Below are 15,163 nucleotides of genomic sequence, written 5' to 3'. Positions count from 1 at the left end.
GTTTAATGTGACACAAATGATTAAAGTCTACATCATCACTGCCCAACATTTAAAATAAAAATGTTTCAGAAAATTCAGCTACATGAAAAATGACTTATAAATAGCCTGCATCTGGAACGGCTTTTATGACCATACCGACTGTACGATTCTGAATGTTGCTCCCACTGGCTGTGGTCATAGCCTTGAGCCAAGGTCCAGCAGGGTCAGCAGTGTTTGTGCTCTTGTCTGTCAGCGCTGTGGACATGACAGTGAGGAGTGTAGTTTCTCAGCAGTGACACCACTCTTACACCAGACTAATGCAGTTCTCATGTCCCACAGTGTTTCTACAACACACCGTCCCTGAGTAAACACACCACTGTTGGAGTGAAACTCTGAAAATCTTTTCTCCAGCAAATAGAAATGTCAGGAGGAGACGAGAAGGAATGAGAGCAGAGGAGCTGGGAGTGCTTTCACAGTCAGTGATGTAACTGCAGTGTGTGAATACCACGGCCAGAGGTGGGTTGTAGCTGGTTACATTTTGCTTTTACGTGTCAGTGTTGGAAAATATGAACTCCATATTTCCAAAGGAAATAGTTTTACAAGGAAAGCTAAAAAAATATTTATATTTAAATGTAAGTTATTTTCCTGACTTGAATCTGCTGATAGAGGAGTCACAGCATGTGTATGTTCACACTGTATCGAGTGAGTATCCAATGTCTCCTGTCACTGCAAGATCTACAAGACTTCCTATATTTTCTGGTGTTTCTTTTTTTCTATAAGAGAGTGCAAGAGCTTTTTCAAAGCAGAGTTTATTACGATAACAGCTTATTGACTTCTCGTTCGATAAATATGTTAATTATATTCCTTCTAATGTGTTCTGTGGTTCATTAAAGTTTCTGAGTCAAGAATCAATACATTTTTAGCTTTGTTCGATTGTATTCAAGCACACACACACACAACGAGACGGAACGGCACAAACGGTGGTCACTAGGGTCACTTTGGAAAAGGGGATAAAGCTTGAAATAAAGGCATAGCTCTAACTGGTTTGTTTCAACACTCACTGTTTAATAAACACATATTGTCAGGTGTTTGAAAAGCTATAACAGCCATGGGTGTGTTCACAGTACATTCACAATTCACACGTGTGAGTCCACATTCTCTGTTTGGCAGAAACGAAGCAGCACTGCTGTGTTTAACAAGGAGGCGCGTGGTCTCTGGGGACGCTTTTTTCTTTGAACGCATTTTAAAGCATTGTTTGTTTTTTCTTCCGAGCCCAATATCTCCCTGATTTGCATGTGATTTATTGAGCCTGGTCACTGAGATATTGATAGATGAGTAATAAAGAATTGTACTCAGCCATTCCCCACATTTGCTCGGGGAGTCTAAACATGGCCATAAATTGTTTTGCTTGTCTTCGCTTTTATTAATATGTCTCGCCAATTGAACCATAAAACGAGAATTTGTTATGAAAGAAATGTTATTGCGTCGCTGGTGATGGATCTTCCAATCCGCCGTGTTTTAGGACAAGAACAAACGACTGGCCTTGAGATTAAAGACACAAATATTGGGCTTAAAAGGCTCTTTGCTTGGTCAGAGGGTCTCACATGAGAAAAGGCAAGATTACACACGTTGCACTTTGGAGGGTGAAATATTCCCCTGGATATTAAAGCTGTAGGCTGAGTAAAGGCTCTTCGAATGGTTTGTGGGCGTTACTGCAGCATGGCGTTCTCACGTTACTGGTGGGCACTTTTATTTGGCAGTACTCCAACAAGGAAATGAGCAAGAAATAAATCCATTGACTGAATTATGACCATTTTTTGACACAAAATATCCAGTGATGCACACACCTTAGAAACTGATTGACCGTTAGTTAGAGACCCTCTAGAACAGCTGAATAAGTGCCTAAGATCATTGTGCATTGATCATTTCTGGAGTGATTGAGCTCCATCCGATACCTTTGGGGTGAGCTGAGGTTTGTGATACAGAGTTAATCGTCCATCATCAATTCCTTACCTTACTAATGCTCTCAAAATGAATAGCATCATGCCACACCACTGTAGAGTCCTGGGTTTGAACCTCATCCACAGGTGTGAGTGTGTGAGTGACTGGGTCCAGAGTGTGTCCATCCCTTGTACCCAGAAATCCTGGGTTTGACCCATAGCAACCCTGAACAGGATGAAGTGGTTACAGAAGATAAACGAAAGAATGTTTTAACACAAGTAGAGTCTTCAGGACTTTATGACTTGATATGAAGAATATATCCTATCTGTATATCGTTGTATTATATAGATGTACTAAAGTAAATGCAAGTAGTTACCATCACATGTATTCTACATTATGATCAGTACCACTGCCAGTCAGCAGCAGGCCTGTTTTTGAACTGTGGCTCACACCTTTATAAATAGGCAATGGCAGATGGAGGTGAAAAACAATGAGGAAAAATAACACCACCATCAACTTCAGCAGGCAATAAAGTTCAGCAGCAGTGTATCAAATGTAAAGAGGAACCTTTACTCCAGCAGAATGAACCCAGTGGCTTCCTCCCACTCTCCAGGCTTTCGTTTCAATCGAGCTCTTTCGCCTGAAGGGCTAAATTGTCCCCGGTGGAATAGCGGCCCCAAATATTCAAAGCAATTTATGTTGGTCCAATAAGCATGATGAACCTGCTGCTTCTGTGCCACTGACTTTCCCGTTATTAAAGGAAACTTCGAACCTCCTGAGATGCATTTTAATACCACGCCGAACAAAATACACCAACAACAATTTGTAACGTGGGCCGCTCTCTGACGGAGAGTGATGAGACCCTAGCTCCCGCCAAGAAAGACAAACAGATATTCAGCATCTGCTTCGATAATTTGTGCTCTAACTGCGTCAACAAACCAGTAGTGTACCAGCATGACAGTGCAATTTTCATAACATTAAACAAGATTTAATCACATGGGGAAAATTCAGGGCTGTCATTATTAATCCATAAAACTACAAATTCCCTTTTAGATTAATATAAAGTCTCCTAATTATACTGTATATATATATATATTTATTTATTTGTTATTACTTTATTGAGAACATTTTATGTGACAATCCTAGGTGGTATTTACTAGATCCAATAAATGAGTGCCAGATACTGTTTAGTGAGCACCAGATTTGATGAAATGAAAGGATAAAATACCACCCAGTACCTGAGAGTATCAAGTGAAAACACAATGACATAAGTGACCACTAGATACCATAGGGGCGGCACGGTGGCGCAGAAGGTAGTGTCGCAGTCACACAGCTCCAGGGACCTGGAGGTTGTGGGTTCCATTCCCGCTCCGGGTGACTGTCTGTGAGGAGTGTGGTGTGTTCTCTCTGTGTCTGCGTGGGTTTCCTCCGTGTGACTGTCTGTGAGGAGTGTGGTGTGTTCTCCCTGTGTCTGCGTGGGTTTCCTCCGGGTGACTGTCTGTGAGGAGTGTGGTGTGTTCTCCCTGTGTCTGCGTGGGTTTCCTCCGGGTGCTCCAGTTTCCTCCCACAGTCCAAAAACACACGTTGGTAGGTGGATTGGCGACTCAAAAGTGTCCATAGGTGTGAGTGTGTGAGTGAATGTGTGAGTGTGTGTATTGCCCTATGAAGGACTGGCGCCCCCTCCAGGGTGTATTCCCACCTTGCGCCCAATGATTCCAGGTAGGCTCTGGACCCACCGTGACCCTGAAATGGATAAGCGGTTAAAGATAATGGATGGATGGATGGATAGATACCATAGGCCATACACTTAATACGAAAGCATGAGAACCAGATGCTATGTAGTTAGCTTTAGCTGGTATAAAATCACTACATACAATGATACTATCAAGTGAGCGCCAAATGATTTCAAGTGGGCACCTGATCATAAAAGACAAAGATAATAACAAGTGAATAAATGCCTTTTGTTTTGTGCCATATTTTATTAACTAAACACCAGTTATCTTGTTTTGGTGCCCACCACTCTGTGATGGTATAATATGCTAAAGTTTAGACACCTCAGGTTCATTTACATGATTAGTTTCCTTGCTTTTTTTAGCAATTGCACAGAGAGCAAGAGTGGTGGACAATTAATTGCAGTTAATTTAATCTGTTTTGGTTTTTCATCTTTTTTTTTTCCAAAGCCTTTTTAAGAGGGCCCCACGGTGCCACAGCATTTATCCATTAGATGCATGTTGCATCATTTAATCAGGATTCAGTCCTGGAGGGCCTCAGAGCTGCAGAATTTCATGCTGTTTCATGCTCCAAGGCACATGATTCTACAGCTGTCTGCAAAAGTTTGGATTTAGAGCAGATAGTGGAACATTGCTGTGAGTATTAGATGGCGTTCAGAATCTCTCCACCAACCTACAGCCCAATGCCTGGAGCTTCATAACATTCTCACCCAGTTGTTTCCAAAGTATGGGCACCCAAATTGTGGTTGGGAGGCTGTTGGCAAGGCAAATGATTAAATATATAATGCATATCACTGTGAAGATGGTTTGCCACTTTGTTTTTTTCAATAGGAGGTTGTAGTTGGCTATGAATTGCAATATTTAAAACACATTTCAGTGGTGTTTGGAAGCGAAGCAGTCTTTCTGGTTTGTTGGAGCTGGGGGCTTATCGCCAAAAGTGGGGCACTGCTCTATTTCACGCTTGGCATTGAGCATGGTGACCTTAGGCTCCTGTGCAGCTGCTCCAGAGGGTCCCATTGCAGTCGATGCTTTTCTATGGAGATAATCCAAACTATATATGAACAGCTGTGTCTGCAACGGGAACAACTCACCTTAGATGCTCTTTCATTAATTACACGGGGTGTCTAAAAAGTTTTGGATGTAAAGTGAGAGGAATGTATGTCATGGTCACATATTTCTCCAGCAATTTTTGGTATAGGAAAACCTGAGCCTCCCCAGAGGCCTGTGCCACTGAAACTATTTGTAAGCGACTCATTTCAGGTATTATGGGCGTATTTACTTTAGTGTTGAAATTAAAAATGAAGCTAATGCCTTTGACATAGTTGCTGCTGTTTCTCTGGGACTTTTCTGAAGTAATTAATGGATGCAGGGGCTGAGCTGTGAGTCCTGCATTTGTTTGTTCTCTGTAAAATGTGTGGATGACCCAGAGAAACGCTCAGCTAAGAGCATTACTGTCCTCTGGGACTTAATTAAGCCCTGTATGTCATATGAGTCACTCTCTCCCTTACTGCTGCAAAGGCATTTAATTGTGGTGATTTGTTTCATCTCCAAGAATCCTTGGTGTTAAGGGATTCAATCTTTCCCTTCCTCATCACTACTCATATTCTTTATGCTGTTATGTGAATATTTACAGTGTGTGTGTGTGTGTGTATATATATATATATATATATATATATTATGCTATAGGTCAGCTACACATGAGCAATATGTCACCATCCCCAGTGCATTCTTGGTGTGATGGAGCTCTGTCTAATACTATTAGGATGAGTTACAATGGTGTTTGTGATCCAGCATCAAGCAATCAGTACAGGACTTGGGTAAAATTATTAGCTGCAATCCATCAAATCCTCCCAGTCATGTTCCAACATCAGGTCAAATCCTCCACATAAGGTTAGGGACCTGTTTAGGCAGTGCTGGACTGCTAAACAGGCTTTATGTACGTCCTTGGTCATCTATCTCTTACAGGTTTCATTGCATACAGGGGTTTGGAACATGTTTAATGGAAAACATATGCTTTTTATCTTCTCCAGTGCCGTGTAAACGCTTATACACTCAGCTATTGACTGTCTATTCTATTTATGCATGGAAACATAAGGCAAGACAAGGCATGTTTATTTTGTAGAGCACCTTTCACACACCGTGGTGATTCAAAGTGCTTTACAGAGACAAAAGGAACAGTAAAATAAATAAATAGAACGGTCTATGCATTAGTACACTTCATTTCAGACGCATTGTTTTAGAATCAGGTGTCCACAAACCTTTGGCCACAGTGTAATTGAAAACACAGCTCTGAAGTGAATGCAGGTTGATGCAAGGTGATAACCAACGCTCTGAATATGAAATTAGAAATGCGGATATCATCTTTCAAATTCACCTTCGGATGAGGGCGTGTGTCGAAGTGATGCCCTGTATGACATTTACTCAATGAGACCAGCACATCTTAAATCTGAAGTAAAGTGAAGTCATTAGAATTCCTGGAGTGCGCTCGGCTCAAAGTTCAATTACCGCAATTAAGCAGTGTGTCTTTTTTGGCAATGTCAACAAATTATAGCTGACGTTTGCCCCGGATGAAGTGTGGAGTCAAGAGACCAATTTGTGAAAACCATCCCATGGTACAAGCCTAATGTTTATGTCCTGTGTCTGGACTCATTTAAAAGAACTACATTTTAAATGGACCATGCTGGGATGATCTTCTCATATCGCTTATTACCAGCGGGGCTCTGGAGTGGTGCGGAGAATGAAAACGGAAATGGACAGAATTTGGCTCATAACAAAAATGCAAATTAAATAATGATGATTCTGAAATGTTCCAGGACAGAAATATTAGTCTAGATTATCATAGCTGCAATTTAACATGCAGTGAGTGGCACAGTGGCACAATAGTCATACAGCAGTGGGTTTGAGCCCCATTCTGGGTGACTGTCTGTGAGGAGTGTGGTGTGTTCTCTCTGTGTCTGCGTGGGTTTCCTCCGGGTGACTGTCTGTGAGGAGTGTGGTGTGTTCTCCCTGTGTCTGCGTGGGTTTCCTCCGGGTGACTGTCTGTGAGGAGTGTGGTGTGTTCACCCTGTGTCTGCGTGGGTTTCCTCCGGGTGACTGTCTGTGAGGAGTGTGGTGTGTTCTCCCTGTGTCTGCGTGGGTTTCCTCCGGGTGACTGTCTGTGAGGAGTGTGGTGTGTTCTCCCTGTGTCTGCGTGGGTTTCCTCCGGGTGACTGTCTGTGAGGAGTGTGGTGTGTTCTCCTTGTGTCTCCATGGGTTTCCTCCGGGTGACTGTCTGTGAGGAGTGTGGTGTGTTCTCTCTGTGTCTGCATGGGTTTCCTGTGGGCACTCTGGTTACATCCTACGCTCCAAAAACAGACCTTTGTAAATGGATTGGCAACTCAACAGTACCCATAAGTGTCTACGAGTGAATGTGTGTCGCCCTGTGATGGACTGGCGCCCCCTCCATGGTGTGTCACATCTTTCTAAGAATAATCTGCATATTCAACAGGCATGCTTCCTGAAAACCATACAGTAGATGCTTTCTAAGAACAATTAGCATTTTATAACTCCGCAAATGACCACCCGCCATGTCTCAGTTGTCACCATAACGAGGGTGATCTTGACTTACATGCTCTTCCTACGGTTATGTACAGCAGCTTGCAGGCTCTAACAGTTTCTAATGGCCATGTTTACATTCTGAGTTGACCCGTGCTGTGCAGATATGGACTGACCCGCTGAGCCTCGTGTCCTCTATTCTTCTTGCCTGTGTCAACAGTGTAGCCTGCTAATCAAATGCTAAATGGCATTGCATTTGCTCAGCAGACTGAATCAACAGCCATAAATTCAGTCAGCAGTTACTGCGCTCACACAATTAGCAGTAATTACCCCAGCCATACAGCTGCCACCAAGGTGTCACGCTGCCAGGTTATGGGGGGGAGCTGCTGGAAACATTAAGGGAAAAATAATGTCGTATGTAATGAGTCACCGGAATGCTACGTTTGTTAGCTATTAAAAAGATGCTAGAGTCAAAGAGAGTGATGTTGGACTTGGAAAGGTGTTGGGGAAAGACATTTTGGGATTCCACAACAGGAGCAGTTGAAATGTGCTGGAGTGATCCACCCAGAATGAGATGAGATGGAATGCTTTGTGATTTAGAACTAATCACCCAACATCAGCACCACATCAAACAAAAACGTTAACAGTGTTTACAGAAGAGTTACTGATACCGAATGTGTCTGAGAATGCTTTGATTGAAAGGTGGTGAGAATAGAACTAACTCTTAAGCGCACTCACCTTATCACTCACTGTCACTTACTTGTGGATAGCCGACCTACCAACCTGGGTTTTTGTTATGTTTGGTGTAAACTGGAGCACCTGGAGGAAACCTGTGCTGCCACAGGGAGAACACACCTCACAGACAGTGACCCAAGTCGAGGACTGAACACTACTTACGGCAGCAGTGTGCTGACCGAGCAAATTACAGAGGAAATAAAACATTAAATCAGGTTAAAACACTGATGGACCTTGAACAAACAGATGTCCAAGCGTGGAAGTGTGCAGGGCTGGCGTCCTGCTGGACTGAGATTGTGAAGAGTGATCCATGACATGTGCCCACAGCTCCGGAATGATGCAGTGATGCAGGAGGAAGAAAGCGCGTGAGTGTGATGTGATTGCTGTATTTTCTTCATATGTGTGAAATGATCAGAGGACACTTTCTCTCTGAGGCTTAGCTCTGCTGCGGTGAGACGGAGCTAATGTCTTTTTGTCCAACTGCAGCTGATTAAATTGAATCCTGATTACATTTAGAGAAAATGACAAATCACCTCGCCTCCCCAACCTTGAACCTGAGGTGGCTCTTAAATCAATTTACTGGCCGTGTGTAAGCTGGTTATAAAGAGGATCCAACTGAGCCCGCCTTCGCAATCCACTTGGCCTTGTCTTTGTCTCATCCACTCTGACATTCTGTGTCTTCGTCTAGCTTTTGAGCATGATCTGATAGGCTTATAAGGAATATGCACTTTTTACGCCTGTAATATGTGTTGGGCTTGATTCTTCCCACTAATAATACAATATACATTCAAGCCGGGTAAAATATTGAAGGGAAACATGCTAATATCAAATGCAAGCATGGCAATAAGGTGGTAAATCAGATGGCACATGGTATGCCACTTAGCACAGCTCACACTGTTTGCCAAAGCATTCAGCTCCTCATTATCTCCTCAGTGTACTTTGAATGTTAAGGGAATGCTAAACAACTTGGATCAATGCGGAGAACAAAAGAGCTCCAACTGGCACTATATTTTATTATATGATAGGATGTAAAGCGTTTATTATAATATAGAGGTGTCTTTGTAAAAGACGCTCAGCATGCGGTGGTTCAAAGTCCATTTTTCCTCATGGGAGACCATAACTACTTAATAAAACACTAACATTAACTTCTGATACTGCAAGGCCCATGCTCCAGTTTCTCCATATTACGACTACAAAGCAGCTATTATGAAAAGGAAAGATAACCAACACAGTGACCACTGTAACTTGATTTAAATATGAATGGTCTTTCTGGACCAAAGGAAAAATACAGTTATTGTGTTACAGAATACGCATAGCTTTTCCACTGTATAGTACCTAAACAACTTTGCTTGGCTCTGTTCTCATTTTTGGCTTTTACATGATTTAAATCAGGGCAGCACAGTGGTGCAGCAGGTAGGTGTCGCAGTCGCACAGCTCTAGGGACCTGGAGGTTGTGGGTTCGATTCCCGCTCCGGGTGACTGTCTGTGAGGAGTGTGGTGTGTTCTCTCTGTGTCTGCGTGGGTTTCCTCCGGGTGACTGTCTGTGAGGAGTGTGGTGTGTTCTCCCTGTGTCTGCGTGGGTTTCCTCCGGGTGACTGTCTGTGAGGAGTGTGGTGTGTTCTCCCTGTGTCTGCGTGGGTTTCCTCCGGGTGACTGTCTGTGAGGAGTGTGGTGTGTTCTCTCTGTGTCTGCGTGGGTTTCCTCCGGGTGACTGTCTGTGAGGAGTGTGGTGTGTTCTCCCTGTGTCTGCGTGGGTTTCCTCCGGGTGCTCTGGTTTCCTCCCACAGTCCAAAAACACATGTTGGTAGGCGGACTGACAATTCAAAAGTGTCCGTAGGTGTGTGGGTGTTGCCCTGTGAAGGACTGGCGCCCCCTCCATGGTGTATTCCTGCCTTGCGCCCAATGATTCCAGGTAGGCTCTGGACCCACTGTGACCCTTAACTGGATAAGAGTTACAGATACTTGATGGATGGATGAATAGATGATTTAAATCTGGTCTTGGATTCTTTTTTAGTACCAGCTCGCTCTTGGTTCCAAGTGAGCCGAGTAAGGATTAATCCATGACGTGTAAATCTTGCAGAGCACTGACCAGAGAGACGTGTAAATCACCAAACTATAGACATCCAGCACAAACCAGCTGTGTGTAAAGTCCCCAGGTGACAATAGAGATCAAATTAGTTTCTTGCAAAATTATGTCAGGTTTTTTTTTTGCCTATAAACATTATTATTATTACTATTACAGATTTCCTGCTGTAAAATGACAATACCTTTAACTCTCATGACACCATAGATCTCATGAAGTCCATTTTTTCTTTGTCTACGGTTTTCTAAAAAGGTCAGTGAACTCAAACCGGCTGGAGCTAGAGCGTTCTCCCTCACATAGCCTTGGTCTGTCCGTGCAGAGAGAGCCAAACACTAAACTGTCACACTCCCCTCTCTCCTCCATCATCACCCAGAGTGCTGACAACACAGGCGTATTACAAAGAATAACTTTACAGTCCTCGATAATGGATTTTTTTTTCCACTGTGGAATGAATCAAGAGGAACAAAGAACAAAGTCACTGCAAAGTCAGTGAAAATTGCAGTAAGAGCTGAGGAATGTGCAATGATTTCAGATTCAAGACAAAGGGAAGAAAAATAAGTCCAGGGACAAGGACTGAGGGGGAAAAAAGGCTTGAAATGAAAGTTAAAAAAAAAAGGTGAGCGCATTTCATTTGGTTTTAAGCTGGTACAATTAAAGCTGTGGCCAGAATTACTGCACACTGCACCGAGTCCTGTACCAAGCATTTCATTAATATTCATCAACAGGGCAGATTTGTTTGGGATTTGCTTAATATCGATGAACTGATTGACAACTTATTGCAGCACATTAATTAGTAGCAGCTGCTGGTGTTGGGGTGAAAGTGGAGGAAATGAGTGAGTGCTGAATCAAAGAGAAAACCAATACAGTCCTGCCCTTGAGCCGTGCACATCACACACAAAGCGTTCCTTAGCACACCGTCTGCCAATACAATTCATCAGCCAGCCAATTACTCTCCATAGGATCCTCTTTCTTTACTCTGACTGGCCCAGACGCCCACAAGATCCAATTCTGGGCCTGAGAACTCTGTCATATTTCAACAAACTTCTGTTCTCTTTGGTTTTCAGAAGGAGGAAATCCACAGTTTGGGTGGGCAACATGTTGAATTGTTATTGTTGTCATGATTAATAAGGTTGCAATGTACTTTTCTGATTATATCATAGGTGTTGTCAATATTTCTATGAAAAGTAACAACTGAATACCTTTTAAAACCTTCACAGTCACCATCGCAGTCACACAGCTCCAGGGTCCTGGAGGTTGTGGGTTCGAGTACCGCTCCGGGTGACTGCCTGTGAGGAGTGTGATGTGTTCTCCCTGTGTCTGCGTGGGTTTCCTCCGGGTGACTGTCTGTGAGGAGTGTGGTGTGTTCTCCCTCTGTCTGCGTGGGTTTCCTCCGGGTGACTGTCTGTGAGGAGTGTGGTGTGTTCTCCCTGTGTCTGCGTGGGTTTCCTCCGGGTAACTGTCTGTGAGGAGTGTGATGTGTTCTCCCTGTGTCCGCGTGGGTTTCCTCCAGGTGCACATTGGTAGGTGGATTGGCGACTCAAAAGTGTGCGTAGGTGTGAGTGAATGTGTGTGTGTTGCCCTGTGAAGGAGTGGCGCCCCCTCCAGGGTGTATTCCTGCCTTGCACCCAATGATTCCAGGTAGGCTCTGGACCCACCGCGACCCTGAACTGGATAAGTGCTTATAGATAATGAATGAATGAATGAATAACTCCCATTCGATAGCTAGGTCTCCTCCTTAGAACTTACAAGATATAACTCTGCTGAAAAAATTTAACTCCTGCTAATGTGACATGACTGAACAGCCCAACACACGTAAAGCAAAACACTTTACCAGTTCAGTTATATCAGCTAACAGACACCCACACTTGCCATCATATCATGGCACAATTCCACTGTAGAGTACCTACTCGACTCTGCTCACTTTGTCCTGGTTGGTTTTCCACTATAAATCCCACAGCTCTGTGCATTAGTTCAAACAGATTAGTGTAGATTTTTCATTCCTTGTTGCACTCTCCGGTTCTTGATGGAGTCTTTCATCAGCCATTGATCCAAGGAGCATTTGAAACTTGGAAAGCTGCTGTTGTGATCTGGATTAAAAACAAATGTGATCTCCATTGTAGCTTGGGGAATTTATAAACAGTGTGTTTGTGCTGGGTGTCTACATTTTATCTCTGAGCTTTACACATCACATTTAGTCCCTACTCGGCGCACTTGGAACCAGGAGAGCGCACGGACTAAAAAAGAGCCCAGTTCAAAGGACCAGGGATCAGATTTATTTCATTTAAAAGCATTCAAGAAGAAAGTGAGTACAATGCAGTGGAAAAGCGCCATTGCTGACTGATGAGGATAAAGGTGGAAGAGTTAGTGCTGTCGTGCCCATCCTCATAAAGTGAGGCCAAATACAGCCTCTTAAACCCTTGTCCATTGATGGCTATGGCATCGCTAGGCAACAAACTCCCAATCTCCTAACGATAGGACACACTAGCTCCATTTTTAACATTTTTAAACGAGATATTGCTGTTGACTATTTTGCATTTTGTCTATTCCATGTTTATCAGGGAATCAAAATAGAAGGTATGTCAATAGGGATATAGGAAGTGCTCTGATGATTTATTTCCCCGGCATCACCCGCTCTTTTGTGGAGCGCAGTTCAGGAAAACACTTGTACGAGGAGTCCCTGTTCCCTTTTTTCTTTTTTCTCCCCTCACTTACCTTCTTTATCTGAGGCCTTTCAGCAGGATCATAGTGGAGAAATCGATAAAGGCTCAGGGGGAGATAAATAGAGCGGCGGGTGGTTACAGGGGCCGTGTTTTACGTGCGGGTTGCATTATTAAACAACAGATTTGATTGGCCCCTGTTCCTCCGGCCTCTCGTCCTCTGTGTAAGGACAGGACGGCTTAATTAAAGAGGGAAAGCTTCAGGCACCTGCTCTCAGAGCTGCCACTCCTCCACAGTCACCTTTCTGCTGCAATCTTTTTCCATCTCTGTTTTTGTTTTCGACCTCAGAAGTATGGGTCCTGCACGGTTAAAGTTCTTAAACCTATGCAGATGAAGCCCTACTTTTGGAGGAATTGGATTTATATGGAACACACTCACAAAAGTTTCTGGCTTTAAGCAGAGTATTGAGGCCATTTTCAAGGCCTTTAATGGTCTCAGACTGTTTAAGGAGGCGTGAAGAACTGAGCGGCCCTGTGGAGCTATTTTTAAAATGTCCGCCTCTGTGACCTGCCTGACCTTTTGTTATTTTTTCTCCCTTAAGAATAAGGCCCATAAACTTATATTTTTTTGCAGTATGTAGGTCCTCTCTCAGAAAAGACCCACTCTACAAAGGAGTCTTCTCTCATTATGAGGCTTAAAGAGGTCTGTGCTATAGGTGACACGTTTATTATGGGCCCAAAGTGTGTAGTCACATGCTCATGCAACCTTTTTTTTTAAATAAAGAATGTTAATAAGACATTTGCCCTCACTTTGCTGCAGTGAATGTTTCTATTCTTTTTGGAAGATTATTTATATAAAAACAGTGTTCTCTATTAAAATGTTCTGTGTTAATACTGAAAACACTGGCCACTGAAACACACTTCAAGGACAGATCCAACTGTTTTACCAATTCAGAGAAACCTGAGCTGGCTTTCCCAAAGGCTTCATAGAACTATGATCATTGGTACATGGTAGAATGAGCATTACATTAACACTCTGTCTCCTAGTAAAGAGGATCTTAATGCTATAAAGCTACTGGGAAGTGAGGTCCTGCTTGGAAAAATAATTTTTAATTTAATTCTTTCTCAAACCCACCCTTGGTTCTTTACAGTTATTTGGCTGATTGAAGTTTACGTTTTATTGATCTTCTCTTCTGCTCCATGGTTCAGTATTGTCCAGATGGAGCCTTTTAGCTGCTAATTCTATACTTTAATAAATTCAGCTACACCCAGTGTTACACATTGTCAACTGTACACAAACAGTTTGTATAATCTCCATAGAAAAGCATGAAATGCTTATGGGGATGCCTTGGAGAAGCTGCACATAAGCCTGTATATGAGGTCACCATACCCAGTGCCAAATGTGGGCTATGAGAGGTGAAGCTTTTACTTCAAACTACTACATTTACTTTAAAAGGCACATATCAGACACTTTATGAGGCAAACGTATGGACAGCTGGCCATAAAACCTACAATGGTGGACATTATTTCTATATTCCATCAATCCATTATCTGTAACCCTTATCCAGTTCAGGGTCGCGGTGGGTCCAGAGCCTACCTGGAATCATTTGGCGCAAGGTGGGAATACACCTGGAGGGGGCTCCAGTCCTTCACAGGGCAACACACACACACACACACCTACGGACACTTTTGAGTTGCCAATCCACCTACCAACGTGTGTTTTTGGACTGTGGGAGGAAACTGGAGCAAACCCACGTGGACACAGGGAGAACACACCACACTCCTCACAGACAGTCACCCGGAGGAAACCCACGCAGACACAGGGAGAACACACCACACTCCTCACAGACAGTCACCTGGAGGAAACCCACGCAGACACAGGGAGAACACACCGCACTCCTCACAGACAGTCACCCGGAGGAAACCCACGCAGACACAGGGAGAACACACCACACTCCTCACAGACAGTCACCTGGAGGAAACCCACGCAGACACAGGGAGAACACACCACACTCCTCACAGACAGTCACCCGGAGCGGGAATCGAACCCACAACCTCCACTTCCCTGGAGCTGTGACAGAGACACTACCTGCTGCGCCACTGTGCCGCCCTATTTCTATATTACATGCATCAATATACAGACATCACATAAATTGCCTTGTGGCAAAGTTAGCATCCTCAGAAAGTATCATTTAAAGACAGAAATTGCCTCCTTTAAGAGAGACTTCCAAATATTTTTTAATCTGTAAAGTCAAGGACAGAATGCGACTGTGTTTGGGGTGGTCTTTTTCCGTCAGTTTCTTCTGCCATTATTCTGCGTGTGACATTAATCATTTAATTACTGCACTCATCTGCATGTCACGTGGCAGCCATTTCAGCTGCTCTTTTTCCATCGCTTCATTATTCAACACTGAAAAGGTTACATTGATTTTTTTGGGGGTGCCATTTCCCAGTGTAGTGGCATAATCTTAATAAATCAAATCATTTGTGACAGCGGTGGCGCG

This window comes from Hoplias malabaricus, chromosome 8 (genome assembly GCF_029633855.1).
Source record: "Hoplias malabaricus isolate fHopMal1 chromosome 8, fHopMal1.hap1, whole genome shotgun sequence".
NCBI classification, from domain to species: domain Eukaryota; kingdom Metazoa; phylum Chordata; class Actinopteri; order Characiformes; family Erythrinidae; genus Hoplias; species Hoplias malabaricus.
This window is presented reverse-complemented; position numbering follows the sequence as displayed.